The sequence below is a fragment of the Larus michahellis genome, chromosome 1, assembly GCF_964199755.1.
Source record: "Larus michahellis chromosome 1, bLarMic1.1, whole genome shotgun sequence".
Classification (NCBI taxonomy): domain Eukaryota; kingdom Metazoa; phylum Chordata; class Aves; order Charadriiformes; family Laridae; genus Larus; species Larus michahellis.
Genome location: NC_133896.1, coordinates 200,293,268 through 200,309,908, shown reverse-complemented (window position 1 = coordinate 200,309,908; position 16,641 = coordinate 200,293,268). Strand labels below are relative to the sequence as shown.

The window sequence follows — 16,641 nt, the reverse complement described above, 5'->3', positions numbered from 1 at the left end:
GTTGCCAAACACGATTGACTCGAGACGGTGTTTGATAACCTCTGCTTTCATCTGTGATTATTTATTGAAGTGCCCCAGGCCATGAAAATTTGGTGATTATTCTAACCCCGAAATCTCATTCACATGACAAAGTCCGATTTAATTTTTTTCTAAAGGCTTTGCAGTGAGCAACAAAGCTCCTGTTACAGGGCTAACCACAAAAGACAACATGACATCTCCGGCAGAGCAGGGGAGGGGGACATTGCTGGGGCTGGGCCAGCAGCTGCGGTCCTCACAACACACCCCGCCCAGCGGGGCAAAGACCCCCGCCGCCCTCCCAGAAACCAGCCCCACCGGCGTGCGGCTGCCTGTCGGTACTAACGTGACTCCCTTTAGGGCCTGGCCCCGAAGTTGGATGCAGCGGGAATCGTGTGGGAAAGGCCGGCAAAGGGCAGGGGTGATGCCAGTGGGGGATGAGAGCAGAGGCCCCGGCCAGGCGGATGAGGGGCCATGCCGGCGGGTGGATGACAGCGCAGGCCCCATTAGCAACCGGGAAGGCTGGGGGAAACCCAAGACGGCCCCCATGGCTGCGGGGGACTGGGATGAGCGCCCTGAAGCCGGGAGAAGTGTGACAGGGTCCCGAAGGCCCGCACCCCGGCCCTGCGTGTGAGGGGAGAGCGGCCCTGAGGGCAGGGGGACCGCAGCAGCGGGGTCAGGCTGCTGAGGCCCCTGTGGGGGTGCGGGGGCGAGGCCGGCGCGGCGCCGGGGCGAGAAGCGACTGCTCCTGAGGAGGTTGAGGGGGAGACAGCCGCCAGGCAGCCTCCACAGCCCCGGGGAAGGGGGCGGTCTGGCGACCCCACCGAGCGGCGGGAGCGAGGCCCAGGGCGGCGGTGGGGGATGGAACGAGCTGCCGCGCCGGTCAGCGGGAGGAAACTCCCCTCCCCCGCCTCTTGTGAACCCCAGGTAGGGGCCGCTGATTGACAGCTCTCCCCCCCTACCCGTCTGGCATTTTGATTGGGCGTCTTTCACGCCGATCAGCAGTGTGTGGGGCCAAGCGCCGGCTACCATTGGCGCACCTTGCCCCGCCCCTCCCGGCACGGGTCAAAAGGGAGGCCGAGGGGGGCGGGGCTTGAGGCTAAGGGGCGGGGCGGCGGCGGGGGGCGCGGAGGCTTAGCCCGCGAAGGCGGTCGGCGGCGGCTGGAGCGGTCGAGCGGCGGCCGTGTGGGATGGGATGGAGCACGGCGGCAGGTGGGTGCGGGACCCCACTCCCGCCTCGGCGGAGGGAGGGAGGAAGGAAGGAGGGCGGCGGCGCTGAGCGGGGTCCGTTACCCCACCGCCGGGAGGGGCGCTGAGAGGGGAGCAACCGCTTTTTAACGGTCTCTTACCGGATAATCCCGTCGTTGCCCTGTGGGAGCCCCCTCAGCGCAGCGGTGGCGTCGCCTTTCTCCTCACGGCCGCGGTGAGGGCAGCTCGGGGCCGGGCTGAGCTACCCGTCCCGGGGCCCTCCCGCTTCAGCCGGGAGCGGGGAAGCTTTGTTTCGAGCCCCCCTGCCGGCCTCGGCCCCTTGCCGGTCCCCAGAGCCGCGGGCCGCGTCCCCTTTCGGGTCTCGGGGGGGGATGTTGGGGGGGAGCTCGGTCGGGGAAGAGCCGCCCCCCCCCCCACTCCCATCCCCCGGACTCGGCGGTTCTCGGAGCTGGGCGTCGTGTTCCCCGCAGCCCGGTCGGAGCAGCTCCGACCGGGCTGCGGGGAACACGACGCCCAGCTCCGAGAACCGCCGAGTCCGGGGGGCGCTTCTTCCCCGACTCGTAGCTGTGACACCGGCAGGTCTCTTCTGATGCCCAGCGGTCTTCAAGTACTTAAAAATAATCGTCTTTGGCTTTGAAGGGCGCTGGGAGACCTTGGCGGCTCAGGAACTTTTAAACGCCCCCCCCCCTTCTTTCCTTTTTTTTTTTTCTACTCGTGTTTTTTTGCAGATTAATCGGATTTTTCCCACTTCATAAGTGAATGTGCCGCTGAGAAGAAGCTGGGAGTCTGAGTGAGTGCAGGCGTGTGAAGGCAGGGATTTATTGTAACTGCTGAATGTCTAACGCTATCCGAAAAGTGGCTAAGAAATGCTCATTCTCTCTCTTGTCGTTTCTGGTCTAATTCAGTCATCTCTGCAGATAACTAACAGAAGGACTGAGCAACAAGGTCTTAGACTGAGCAACAGTTTGTGAAGTGGGGCCAGTACTTGAGTGATGGGTTATTGGTTGCGGTTGTGAGATTCCTTGATAGAAAGTACTTCAAAGCACAAATGGTTTAGTTTGTAGGCTGTTTGTGCAGCAATAGGAAAAAGCTGTCTAGCTGTGGTTCTCTGTGCTTCTTTTGTGAACTATTAGAAAAAGATGGGGGCAAATTACGAAAGCAGCCAGGAGCTTCAAGGCTTGTAATCTGAAGGTGACAAGGAGGAGGTAATTTTGCCTTGTGTATCATGCCAGACTGATTTTTTTTGTTGTTGTTCAAAACAACAGTCTGTCTCATACAAATGTAACATTTTTAATTACATTTATGAGAGACAGACTGTTGTTTTGAATTTGCCTGATACAGTGTTTTCCATAGTCATTAATAGCGTGTGTGCCTGAAGAAGGGAATGAAGTAATGGAATAAGGCTGTAGTTCTTGCTCTCCCACGCTACAGTGATCTGTAGCTCAGATGTGAAATTGTGTGGTCTCTAATATATGGAGGTTGACATGATACAGAATAATTATTTAGACTGATATTCAAGTTGTAAATCTGTTGTGTTAAAGTTATAGTGCTTGCAAACTTAAAGATTCAAGATTAAACCCCATATTTGAGCGGTGGAACTGAGCTTTGGTAGGTGTTGCGTTCAATTACAGCTTACTTTTGCCTTTGAGTTCTCATCATAAGAAAATACACTAAGATGGCAGGACAGTTATCTGCCTACACTTAAATAAAGGTCCTAAATTGTTTGTACTCAGGAAAAACATGGCTTTCAATAAGTCCTGTAAGAAGGATGTTTTAGCTGCAGCTCTTCAGCTGAAACCAGGACCAGACCATGTTCCCTTTGAGCAATGTGGAAGCTCCTTTTATTTTCAGCTGAATTTTGGGGATGAGTTGTGCAAAGCAGACTTTTCCTGTTGCTTGCTGGAAAATTAGTTTTGTGTTTGTATTGCTAGTGACAGTGTGAACGTAATTATTAGGTGGTGAAAACAGAGGTTTTATGGTACATGAAATAACACATAATTGAACAAGTCATCTTCTCCTTTTCCATGGCTATTTTCTTCAAATAAAGAAAAATTAGAAAACATTTTTTTAATTGGATGGATACTGAAACAATAGTCTTGATTATACACAATAGCTACTGAAACTGTGTGGTCTTTGCCAATCTTCCTATTTGTCCATGGAGGTAATAAAAGATGACTTTATATGTCAGAAATAGAATTGCTTGTGCTTTAAAAAGGGACTTTCATAGTAGGAATAAGTTATTGAGGCTTCATGTTTGATTTATATGGCACAACACATATGACATTTCATAGTTAATAGCAGCATAAACCTGCTTTATTTTCAGTATATGCCTTGTCTGTACAACATGCCTCAAAGGATTATGATTTTAGGAGTAGTAATATAAACTTCTTACAGGCCAGCTGCTCACTGGTGTGACTACTTTAGCTCGGGTTTATTTACTTTATTCTTCAGTGAGAAGGTACATGCCATATATTTCACTGAAACAAGAATAACATTGTCTGCAGGCAGTGTTCCTGTATGGAGGAAAGAGGAAGAAAAGCCATCATCTGACAGATGATAGGAATATTATTTTGAAGTTTCTTATATACAGTGATTAGCAGGACAGGATTTCTAAAAACCAAACCAGAGCAGATACTTCAGTGAAGAATTCCAGAAGAGCTGACGGTAGCTGAGTCTTTAAGTCATGGTATCAATGTCACCTGGACAGTGAGTTAGCTTTCATGCCTTTGCAAGTCTTCCCTTGTTGATTAAACTTCCTGCATGGACGATTACATCTTGGTGTAATTTGCACTAATTGGAGTGGGAGAGAGCCTTGAGAGAACTAAGTGGAGGACTCGTGATGCAAGATAATAAATATATGCAGTTAAATTTTTGTTCTTTTGAGCTCTCCCATAGCACCGTCTTCCAGAGCTCTCCTGACTGCTTTTAGTGAGGAATGATCAAGAAATGTTATTGCAGTTAATTGCAGTCTGCTCTTTCAGGCCTGTCTTTAGTTGGTGTTCACATGATATGGCTCTTGTAACTGAGCTTGAATCTGATGTACGTTGTATAATACATCACTTTTTGGCTTTTTTTTTTAATTCAAAGGTGATGTGTTGGTATCTTCCTGATTCATGTGTGGCTTCAATTAAAATTTTTGGACATCTTGTATTTGTTATTATGACTTCTTTTTATTTTATTTTTACTTGCATAGGCTATTGAGCTACAAGCTGTGTATCAGGTGAATTGCACTACTAGTGTAAGTTACTAACCAGGCTATGGGTGTCCAGTGGGTGTTAATACTAAATTTTGTTAATTACCTTATTAGCAGAAAGATACAAATTTACAGTACTGATGGGGAGAAGTTGCTTTTATCAGGCTTATTTCCTAGTTCTCTAATCTTAAAGCCATTCAGTATGTGAAGATCATTAATAGGATCAGGTTACAAATACATGTCTTCCAGTGTTACATAGAACTGTACATTGCCTTCAGAAGTTTCCTTGTACAAGGAATACTATGGGTCACAGATTATAACTGCTTATTCTCTTAGCAAAGAAAGAGGTAGAGGGTGAGTATTGATAACTTCTCCATATGGAAGACTTGCATACAGAATACCTGTAGTGTAAGAAAACTGGTGACTAGACTAAGAATTAAATTGAGGCATCTTGAACCCTAGCTCTGTAGCAGAACTGCTATAGCACTTTCATTCTCCCCTGAGAACTTAGTCTGCCCTTAGAGGTAATAATGAAAATAACCTGAAGTTACACTAGATTTATTTATTCAACTTTAACCTGTGAGTGCATTCCTTCACACTTGCTATTATTTAGATCTAACTGTTCAGAAGCCAGGCTGTTGTAAAAGCTGTTGAAATGTTGCACTGGGGTGGTGTTTTTAACTGGAAAAGCACTGTTGTTTTTCACCCCTCTCTTGGAAACTTGGAGAACTGAAATATTTTTAGGTGCTGATAGATGTCACTTCTTTTTCCTCAGCAAAAAGGGGAAACACAACATTTGGGAAGAAATTAAGAAATTTGTGTGTAGAAACAGCTGGAGATCAAAATGGAAGTCTTCGTGCTCATTTAAGATGTAAACTAGGAGCTTATCTTGTTGAATTTCTTTATTTTTGGCAGGTGAGATAGCTGGAGAATTTTTGTTGAAGGCTTATTAAGCATTTGTTGGATTTGCTTGTTTTTTTTTTTTAAAAACATATCTAAATTTATTTGTGTTAGGGATTTACAGGTGTTCTGAATTTAAACACATTGCGAATTAGTTTTTCCTTTCTCATACTTAAATATTCTGCCATTAAACTAATGGTGTTTTCTGGGTCTAGATTTGATCACTGTATGTGTTTGGGATTTTTTTTATTTTTTGGACCTCTCTTGTTTAGCAGATTTTTTAGTTACTCTTTTTTTTCAAGACCCTTGGAGCTGCTTCCTACCTATTGGTTACAAATATCATCTCTATTCTTACAGAGATTTGGTAGCCTAATACAGTGATGGGAACAATGTGTGTTTCTGTTAAGTGTAGGACATCTTTATGCCAAATGTATTTAATATTTTATTTTTGAATATTCATTATACTCGTGCCACTCGAAGGCATACTTCAACACTGAGTTAATATTTTGTATTTTAAAATACATATTTTTCAGAAGCAGAAAAATTGAATGTTATTCAGGTTGAACTTGGTTCATGTTTGTGTTAAACACAGATGTCATTCTACAATAAAACCAATAGAAAAATATTTCCCCATCACTTGTATACTATCAGACAGATTATACTTAATGTGTAGGTTTTCTTCTAAACCTTCATAACTGCAAATGTCCTTGTTTTGGTAAGAAGTACTGGCAAGAACTGACATGGACTCTTGAGTGCTGAGTTAGAGAGTTGGCTAAACATTAGTGAACATAGTAATGTAACTAAAATAAGTGTCTTGGATGTGGCTGGCATGCAGGTATTTTTGCTTTAGTTTTTTAATTAATCTTACATTCTGTAGATACTTAGGTTTTATAATAGTCTTCATGATATGATGCAACCTTTAAAATGCTGCTAAGTGACAAAGATAAAGTAAGTATAGATATCAGTGGTAATTTGAATCTGTTCAGTGTTCATATTTTACAGTCATCATAATTGATATAAATAGAAGTAGTCTACGCTAAGGCAGTTGTAACTTCCATTAATCTGTCAAAACCAGAATTTTTGGTTGAATGAAATGTGTTTTTCTCCAGGACAAGAAGAAAAAAGAGATTTTCAAATGCTGTGTACAGAATTACAGCCTGGCTTGTTTTCTCTCTAGTTCCATAAATCATAAATCTATTTCACTGTTCCTTTGGCTTTTATTGCACATCCCTGTTGTGGAAATCTGCCCAATATAGAAACTATAGAATAATTTCTTGTCGTTAAGCTCTGTTGAACGCTGTTCATTTACACAGCAGTACGCACAGATAAATTCACATCGATGAAAAATACTTATCACTATTAATTTCAAATGAGACAGACTTTCTGGAGGCTTCTGCAGTGGTTATGTTTCTTCCTATGCTGGTGTAAAAGCATAGTTCATGTTTGTTTGGGTGTTGTAACTATGCATTAATATGTTTTTGATGTTGGTTTTTTGGTACCTGAATATGCACTTGCACTAGAGTTCTATATAAGTTATGGTGATTCTCAAGTCCTCTGTCAACCTTGTGTTTGCTGATGAACTTCAAAACTATGAAGGAAAGTTCAAATTATAAGTAGTGAAAATACTGTTTAATACATGATCTAAATGAAATTGATAGATTAAAAAAAATCTTCAACTTTGTAGCAAGTGCTACTAGAAATTACAATTTTTCAGACATTTGAAATTTTACATAAGCCTAATATTTGATACTTTTCATTAGGTAAAGAATGCTGAAATACTTTGCTGTCATTCAGACTTTCTAACTTTTTTTTCTTTGAGATTTTGTTGAAATTGTGTCTTTCAGCCTTTCTAAGGTAATGTCATGTTTTCACGTGCCTGGCTTGTCTGTGAGCACATGTAACTATGTATATTTAAGCTGTGTGCTGAACTGTTAAATATTAAAACAGGGTGCTGTTTGGGCTGGGGCTCTGCTAGTACAGCGTGGAGGCTACAGCATCTTGTTGAGTTGAAGTGCTCTGTCTGCATGGCCACACTCAAAGGGTACTGCATGTATTTTCCTGTTGGGTTACCTGAGGGGAAGCCCCAACATTTTAGGGGTGTATCTCTTAATAGTGAACACTGTACTGTCTTACCATTAATATGTTAGAGATTCCTCATTCAGGAAACACTTGCATCTTCTTGCCAGGAATTGGGGTGATGTTATATTTTTCTTGGAATGCTGTAATCTGCTACTTCTGCTTCTATCTGTCTATGTTCTTCTCTAGTGTCGTGTCCTTTAGGTTGCTGGGTAATTAGTTGGATTTTGGCATGTAGTAATATTCTGGATTAAAGGAATGTGCTTTCTTCATGACCTACAAAGCCTGTTTAATGTTCTTGATGTATTGGTAGGTTATGAAGGCAGAGGTTGTTGACGAAATAAAATATACCAACAGTTCTGGGCTTTGCAATATAAGCAGGATATGAAAATACTACAGTGTGCCCAAAGAGGGCAACAAAGAAGGTGAAAGAACTAGAGGGCACGACTTAGGAGAAGGGGCTGAAGATACTGGGTTTGTTCAGCTTGGAGAAGAGAGTACTGAGGGGTGACCTCATCTTTGTCTACAGCTTCCTCATGAAGGGGAGCGGAAAGGGAGGTGCTGATCTCTGCTCTCTGGTATCTGGTGGTGGGACATGAGGGAATGCCTTAAAGCTGCATCAGGGGAAGTTCAGATTGGGTATTAGGAAAAAACTCTTCACTGAGAGGGTGGCCAAGCACTGGAACAAGCTCTTCAGAGAAGTGGTTGTGACCACTTGTGTTCATGTTCGAGAAGGGTTTGGACAATGCTCTTGTGCATCTGTTTTAACTTTTAGGTTGCCCTGTGTGGATTCGTGAGTTGGACTTGATGATCCTCATGGCTCCCTTCCAACTCAGGATACTCTATGATAACATGAAAGCTATAATGCAATAGTATTTTAGAGGCCTTACAGGACTTGAATTTCACTGACTATTTAGAAGATAGCATATGCAAAAATATTTCCTTTTATTGTTGATATGTTCATAGAAACTAAAAGTGAACAAAGCACCTCATCAGTGAAGACTGAAAAGTGTGTATAATCTAATAAAAAATGTACTGTTCCAGTCTGGTTGCCAGTGCAAAGAGAACATAATGTTAAGGCTGTGTGTAAAGGACAGTGAGTGTAAGTTGGGAATTACTGGAGATCTGCCATATTTATAGGCAGGGAATATGATATAAAATGTGACCATCTGGACTATTCCATGGACTGGTTAACTGGTTACCTGCTTGTCACTTACTGCAGAGTGGAATCCCATTGACAGGGCTGTTAGTAAAGGTTTGGGTTCAGATCGAATCTGGGGGTGAAATTTGTTCCAGTGCTGAAGACTGTAATTGGCAGCTGAGTCTGAATATTCCCTTATTTGAGGGTTTATAGTTGTATGCAGTCATAGCTGATGTATGCAGCTCTTGTCTGCTTGTCTCTCTCAAGAAGCTTTTTCTTGCAGCCTAGCACTGCTGTTCTTGTTGCAATGCCCGCCTTTGACAGTCAGAAAGAGCTAACGTATCTTTTCTGTTTTGTGCTTCTGATGCCCTATAGGGTAGGGACAGTGGTGTTTGGGTCACTGTTGTGTACCAGAGCAGAGAAGCCTGTTAGAGCAAGTGAGCAGTATATAACTCTTGGATCAATAACTCGCTTCATCAAAAAAGGTTGGTAAAGGTTGAAACAGATTCTATTCTGCATTCCTGTGACTTGGAAAATTAAATGGCATTTGGGCACAAACTTTCCTTGTAGCCATAGATTTTAGTTTTTCAGCTGATGGATCCCAAGTTTTTTGTGCATCTTCATAGTGGTAACCAGTTTGCTTGTAATGAGTAGTAGTTGGAGAGTTTGTGTATGTAATGGGTGACAGGCATAATATGTCAAAACATGTTAACAGTATTTCAGTGAATGTTGGAATTGATTTCTTGATGTTTGTTTTGAAATCTCATAGTGGAAAACGTTGGTATTCTCTGATGCTGAGGAGGACCATTCATCTGCTGTGGACTTGATTCTGTCCTAACAGAGCAACAGGCAGCTGTGGGGACAAGTGTGCTACAAGACAAGGCCTGGGAAGCTTATTTTATTTTGAAACTTCAAACAGCCTTTGGAAATGCTTCTTTGAGAAGTTCCTCTGCCTCATTACATGTGAATGAAGAAGAGTTTGAACTTCCGAATTAGAGGGGGGGGGCTTTAGTGCAAATGTGGCTTTTTAGTTCTTTCTTATACAGCAGTTGAGCTTGCTGCGGAGTCTTCTATAGAATGTTGAAATTCTCTGGAACTCATATCAGCACAGGTTTATTGTAGAGTTATTTCCTGGGAAAGTACTGTTTTTCTTTTTAAAGCTTGGCTGCTGCTTTGAATGCTTAAACAGCTGCAGACATGGAACAGATAACGCATCACTTAAATGAAGCCTGTGTTTGATTTTATGCTGAATTTGAAGACACTTTCATATATGTATTACTGTTTTTTTGCACACGGTTTGACTGTTGAAGTTCCCTCTAACCACTGCATGCCAACTCAGGAGCTGGAGTGGGGCTGCAGTTAAGTAAGTCATGTTTAAAGAGAATGTCTTGGTACAGTTATACAAGTGTTTTGGTTACAGTTTCAGGTTATCTAACTTTGTAGTAGGAGAAGAGTATTTGCCAGGCTATGCTAGACAAGCAGATTTGCAAGCCACACGCTCTCTGTCCACCCTTTTTTTTCGCAGAAAGAACCAGGAACTAGCATTTTAGCAGCTTCATTTTTTTCCCAGATGGAGGGCATTCTGTCTCCTTCAGCAAAGTCAGCATGCCTCTCTTGAAGCTTTCCATTCTTCAAATCCTACAGGTCTTGTACATCTTCACTGTAGCAATCACTTTGTATTTATAGCAATTAAAGAGATGAAGAGTTTGTGAATGGCAAGCATGAAATACCTGAATGTTGAAGTGATGAGGTACAAATGCCTTCAAGAGGAGTGTCTGAGACTGCACTGGGGTATAGTCTTCCAGCCCTCAAATGAAATGTAGTTATTAGAACATTTGCCTCTGTCATCAAATACTGGTCATGCTCTTGTAGACTAGCTTGAAATTTCAAGCATCCTTTGATTCAGGGTGGGTAACACAAGTGCATAGATAAGATTAGGAGCAACACCTAGTTATAGCTCAAGCTAATAATTCTGTAAAGACAGACCATGTCTAGCTGCTGAATTTCTGTGCTGGATTTGCACTGCTAATGACAGGAAAAGCTTCCATGTTGGCGGACTAATAAGCAGTTGGGTTTTTAATGTTAAGGATTTTTATTAGCCTGAAATAGGTGCATCTGAAATACTACTGTAAGATCATTTGGATTCTGACCTTATTTTTCTAAAATATTTGCTATTCTACTGTAGAAGGTATGTGCTTTGCAATAATGTTATTCTGGTTGCCATACTAACAATTCTGAGGGCTTCTAAGCTTGCATGGATCTGCACCTTGCTGTTGCTTAGGAAATTATATTCTTCTTGGTCACTCAGCTGGCTAAACTGTTGGCTTGATTTTGGAGCAGGTTTAGCAGCCTTCAGGAATTTCTGTGTCATGGAGAGTGATAGCAAGGTTCTGTTCAATGGGATTTGTAACTCTTATTTGTAAAAACTGCTGGGAAGTGGTAATTAAAATTCTGTGATTGGGGAAAATTACAGAACTTCTGTTGTCCTAGATGCTTCAAGTTGACTAACTATTTTACATCACTTAGTAAACTGGTCTAGTTACTATTTCTGTGAGGTACTAATTGATGTCTAATAAAATGAATAAAGGATGAAGTCAAATATTGTAGCATATTGAACCCTTGTCTTAAAATTGTGGCTTTCTGAAATGTAAAGAAATAGTAGTCTTATGCAGTATATAGTCCAGTTTGCAGGTTTCCATTACCAGTTCGATCTCTTAATCTGAGACTATGGAGGAAGTGGTGAAATAAACACCTTCAGTGGATGGGTGGTATTTTTGCTGTCTGTGACAACAGCAGCTGAACCCCCAAATCTGTCTCTTTTCCCTGTCTTACATTTTAAGACTAAGCTGTTAATGTTCTTTGTTGTGTGCTACTTCCTCGTTTGGGTTTTCTGTTCCACTTCCTCCTGCTGCAGACTCTCTCCTAAGGATTTCTTCTGCAGCCTTCTTTTACTTCCCTTTCGAACGCTTTCTTTTATATCCTAGTATTCCCCATAAGAAAGAAATGCATTGTGATGAACTTCTGCTTCGTGTCATTTCTGGTGAAACCCACAGATGCCTTTTTTTTTTTCCTTTGAGTGAAATGCTTAGAGATGAAAAAAACCAAAACCCAACAAACCACAACAAAACCCCTCCCCACTGCCACATTCATCCCCAAAGAAACTTAAAATGGAGGGAAGTAGATGCAAGACATGAAATGTAAACCCGTGTTCCCTCAACTGAGTGAACTGCCTACTATCAGATTTCTTTAAACCACAGAATGTTATTTTTGGCAGGAACATCAGAAACAGTATTCTTTCTTTTTAAACAGTTGTTGTTTGGAAAACAAGCATATGTCTGGCATCATCATGGATTTCTAAAAGAGGAAAAAGTGATTTTATTTTCAAAACATGTAGTAAAAGTGTATTTTCAGCAGAATCAAATGTTAAATGCTCTTGGAAGCTTAAATTTAACGGTGTGTCCTTACAGTTGGTTGTCAAGGTTGAAACAACAAGCACAGTTAGCCCTTAAGCTGCTAAATGCTAATCATAGCTTGGCAAGAGTTTTCCTCAGCCAAGTTACTGCACTGCAGAGAAGCACACAGGCAGCCTGTAATAGTTTTTTGAAGTTTTTTCAAAGCTAAACTTAAATGTGAGGTTCAGATATAAATAAATAAGGCTTCAGTTTATGCTTACTGGAACCGTGATGTTAGCTGTAAAACCCACAGCTAGAAAGATGTAGTTTGAGTATCCCCACTCTTGTTCATCTTGGTAGAATTATGTCTGTTAATGCCTTTGAATATTAAGCATTAGAAAATACACTGAAGTAAGTTTTGTGGACCTGAGGGATGACAGTCTAACCAGTGAACAGCTTTGATTTGTTGGTCAAAGGTAACTTTCTTTATGCCTCAGTACAGAACAGTAAATACACCCTGCAACAGTCCCAGGTAACCAAGGAAATTTGTCTAGGTTCATTCAGTTACAGGGATAGGATAAGAATGGCTTTAGCACTGAGTGGGAAACATTAGGGAGGTTTAACTGTGAGGGCAGGAAGTATGGCTATTGAATCTAAAGGAATAAAAAAAGTGAATTTAATTGAGGGTTACTGAAAGTTATTATATTCTCTTTAAGATGTTCAGCCTGATATTTTAGTTCTAAAATATATGGAGGAAACCTTGAAACAAAAGCTTGTCTGAAATTCAAATCTTGAAGGACAAGCGTTCTTTTGTCAGAAGTGTATTTTTGAGTCTTCTAAATCAACTTTGAACAAAATACTAAAATAAATGTAACTGTAGGAAAGATAAGACTGTAGAAATAATTAAATTCCACTGTGGATTAGCTAATTTGCATGATATTACCAGTGTTCTATAAAATATGCCTTCCATGCTTTTTCCCCATTTCTGCAGGTGCATAATGAAGTGTTGATCCTCTTTCCAGGTTCAAAGCATGCAGGACTTGCTGATTTAAATCAAATTCTTATTGGTTGTTAAAAGAAGGATAAACTTGTCATAAGTGGGAAGCTTGAGCATTACTTTTTCTCTAGGCTTGAAACAAGATTTGGTGATTCTGAATAGAAAAGAACGTGACCTATGGAACAGCTGGCCCATAGGGATGCAGTAGCTGCAGGTACCCTGCTGTCCTCTTCCCCCTCAAACAAACAATGTTAGTTGTTAACTGTTTTGAGTAGGATTGGGATTTGCAGCAGTTTTATCCAGGAACATATACTGATGCTCTAAAGGCTTAGGAGAAAGTGAAGTTCTCTTCCATATTAATGAGTAGTCTTTGCTAGATAGATTCTTGGTAGCCAAGAAGAGGCTTTATAAATCACTCAACTGATCTAATAATGGTTTTCACCTACTGTTTATTTATTTTTAATGCCTTTTGTTCCTAACGCACAGATAAATTGCTTTAGAGCTGGTTGTGCTTGGGGATGAAAATTATTTACTGTTGATAGCATAATATCACTTCCAGCCATTAAATTAATGTTCCCCTGTTTTGCAGAAAGAGATGGCAAAGAAGGTAAGTTGCAAAGGGGCATCTTGTGTGTTCTGATATGCTTTTGTTTGAATTCTGGCTAATCCCTTTTATTTTGCATTTTATTTCTTCAGAAGTGCATCTGGTACAAGATGGATTTAATGTTAAAAATTTTTCTCATATGTCTGTTTACTATTTAATAAAAAACCAGAATGTAGTAGAGAAATATTTATCATCTGTACTGTAACTGTACAAGAACTTGGAAAGTTTAGCCTTAGATTAGGCCTAGTTAGCGATGCCTTACTTTACTGGGCTTGGTTTAAAAAAAAGTGCCACAATTCCTCTAAAGGAAAAGGAAGCTTGTGCTAGGGAGGAGAGATCTTGTATTTGTGGGAATAGGTATTGTGTGGGTTCCCATTGCCACAGATACTGCCCATTGCAGTATCACTCTGTGTAATAGTCTGTTTGCATTTAAATTTCTCAAGTACAAGTCCTAACTCTCCTTCAGGCAAGTTCACATTTCAAAAGAGCAAGAAGCTGGTAGGGGAAGGGAGAATTCTGCTAATACCTGAAATCCCGTTGATTTGTCCAAAATTTTATGTGTTACTGTACTTTTTGTTATTACTCAAATGCTATTGTCCATTAATAGTTGTTAATTACTTGAATAAAAGCAGAACAGTGACTGACCTGAGGTGATCAGATGCAGGGAGTCTAATGGAAAAGGGGTTTTGAGATTAAAATTCCACTTAATTGCACAATACAAACTAATGTATTTTTTGCACAAAACTAGTAATCTATTTACCTGAAAAATGCAGAAAAACATTACCAGTGGAGGATCAGTGCTGGTGCATGGTTGGACTTTTTCTACTACTTATGTTTGTTTTGCTTTATGTTTATGGGAGAACATCACTATTTTTGTAGCAGTAAAATTATGTCTAGAAAGCTGTCTTGATCCTAGTTGGAAAATCTTAAACTTCAGTCTTTCAGTCGGCTGTGTGAGGACAAAGATCATTGTGTGGATTCAAGTTATTGTTACGGTGACATTTTATTGGGGAAAATGTCCTCTCCCCATGACTGCCTACTTGGTCCTGATGGTTGTTTAGTTGTTTATTTTTTAAGCACTTGAATGTGGGCTTGTGCTAATAATGTCTTAAGTTGTCCACTTTAAAGTTGCGAGATTCCCTTTTAAAGTAGTAGTTTTGGTCCAGAACATTTAATTATTTACATGTTAACCTGATAACAGGCTGCTCCTAAAGAAAAGCCTGTCTCAAGGGCAGGGCATCTCTGTACTGTTTGTCATGCTTGAAAATGAGGTAGGTGGAAGGGTTTGTTCCCTTTGGTTTTCTTCTGTATATGTCAGCAGCATGGCTAAATCTCACTTTCTGGAAGTCTTGACTTCAAAAAGAGGAGGGGAAAAAAAAAAAGACGTCAGGGATATAGTTAGTTGACTAGTGAAACTTAGCCATATTTAAATGCCATTTTTACATTTCCATTGGTCTAAATGTCCCAACAAAGTTGAAATTTATTGAGTATCTATGATCCAGAGATCTGAGCTTGGATCTTCCATGTGTGTCAAAAGAGGAGAGACAATCATTCATGAAACTTGGTTGGAAATGTGTTGATTTTTCTAAAATATACCTGCATGGCAGGAGTAAAATTGGTGAGACGGGAAGCGTGTTGCCAGTAGTTTATGGAAATGCCAGTTTATGCTTCTAGTTAATAGAAAATGCCACTATTTCTGCAGCCAGTAAGTTGTGAAAATGTAGGATCTTAAGTGTTGGGGGCAATAACCTCTTTTTTTTTTTTTTTAAATAAAAAGAGGCATGATTCCCATGGTAATCTGCAATGAGTTGCTAAAATAAGAAAGCCAGTACGCATTTGTGCTGTGCTGAGCTGAAATAAAAAATATAACATGTGGGAGCAGGTGATACTTTTAAGTAGTTCCTCATAAAGGAGCCTTTGGAGGAAAAAAAACAACCCAAACATGAAAACCCAAACCTCCAAATAACAACAACAAAATAAAACCCCAGACCCCAAAAGAAACAAGGTTCCATGTTGCTTTGGATGATCTGTTTAAGTTCATTGTACTCGATACAGAATTTGTCAGGAATTTAGTAACCTGTAATAACATGAGAGGTCAGTTCAGATGATTGTGGTGCGTATACCACCTCACCACATGTTGGTCGTAGAGGTCACCTATGAAGAACTACATGAGCATTTCAAACCAAGGTCACTTGTGGTTGTAAGGATGAGAGTAAAGATAAGGCATCAAGTTCTCAATCTGATGTGGCTTTACTTACTAGCTTCCACACATCTGCAATGCACGTGCATGATTCTTTGAGCAAAAGCTTAACACACTGAATATCAGTAATTCTCAAACTTTTAACTGAACCTTCCTTTTTGGTAATAGTTTGTTCCTCTACTGTTGTTCTGCCAGCATCAAACAGATGTTAAACAAAGAGGGAAAGAGGAAGCAATGTGTCACAGCTGTCTTACCCTGGCCCTGTCCTCTGGGAAGTGGAGCTGGAGCCCCAAAGCATTGTGTGGTTTCTGCTTTCCTGTATGGAGGTGGGAAGAGGTGGATTTGAAGCTCTGCCAGGTTCCCTGCTGTCCTTTCTATTTCTCTTCCTATCTCAGAGTGGTCAGTAAAACCCAAAATATCTGGTTGCTTCCATTCCTGAGCGTAAACCACATGTTTGCTTTGGAACTGTCAGCTGTTCCTTGGGTAGTCATGGTATTGCCTTGGGACATGGCATGCTTCCTTTCCTGGGATACATTCCGTGCCTCCACTCCTGTCTACATAGTGTTAAAGAGAATAGCTTTTGCTCTTCAAGTTAAAAAAAAAAAAAACAAAACAAACTGCTGTGGATTTCTTGGCAGCCTATGCCTTTCAGTAACCAGTTACCACTGTTTTAAAACACTTAAGGTTTAGGGTTTTTTCCAAAGTTGAAAACAGCATTATTTGTTGTTTTCAAAATCTTCAAGAGAGGAAGGCAAGGGGAGTGTGACTTGAAAATGTAGTTGAAATGGGTAATTTATGGTTGTTGGAAGACTGAGGAAGGGACACAGGCAAGAAACTGAGAGAGGACAGGATGGCATACCTGCAATCATATTATTATGAACTGTTAAGAGGGATCTGGGATGTATATATATACA

At 41.0% G+C, this 16,641-nt stretch overlaps 1 protein-coding gene across 2 annotated transcripts in view; it reads left to right on the top strand.

Moving 5' to 3' along the window:
* Positions 1 to 1,110: 1,110 nt before the first annotated feature.
* WASF3 (WASP family member 3) overlaps positions 1,111 to 16,641 on the top strand; it is an 82,723-nt gene continuing 67,192 nt past the window's right edge. For both annotated transcript variants that reach the window (XM_074568821.1, XM_074568812.1), the window contains exon 1: positions 1,111 to 1,227. The gene's annotated coding sequence lies outside the window, so the exon portion shown is untranslated. The remainder of the gene's footprint in view (positions 1,228 to 16,641) is intronic.